At 49.3% G+C, this 270-nt stretch overlaps 1 protein-coding gene across 1 annotated transcript in view; it reads left to right on the forward strand.

Moving 5' to 3' along the window:
- The window catches only part of LOC119586755, a 10,775-nt gene that overhangs the window by 7,097 nt on the left and 3,408 nt on the right, over positions 1 to 270 (forward strand). The window lies entirely within an intron of this gene.

Genomic DNA, 270 nt, shown 5'->3' on the forward strand with positions numbered 1-270 from the left:
TCAGATTTCAACTCTATCTCTATAAGCTTCATTTTAAAATACCTTCATGACGTCATTTCCTCTTTCTCACCTCCCCCCCCAACCTATCCACGCCCCTTCCCCCTCTTGTCCATGTCTGTACGCCCCCCTCCCTCCCTCTATCCATAATCCTACGCCAGCCCACTTCTCTGATCCTTCTTCCTTCTTATCCATATCCAAACCCCCCCCCCCCCACCTTATTCATTTTTATCCATACCCTCTACCCCCTCTCCCTTTATCCATACCCTTACG

The sequence above is a fragment of the Penaeus monodon genome, chromosome 21, assembly GCF_015228065.2.
Source record: "Penaeus monodon isolate SGIC_2016 chromosome 21, NSTDA_Pmon_1, whole genome shotgun sequence".
Lineage (NCBI taxonomy): Eukaryota > Metazoa > Arthropoda > Malacostraca > Decapoda > Penaeidae > Penaeus > Penaeus monodon.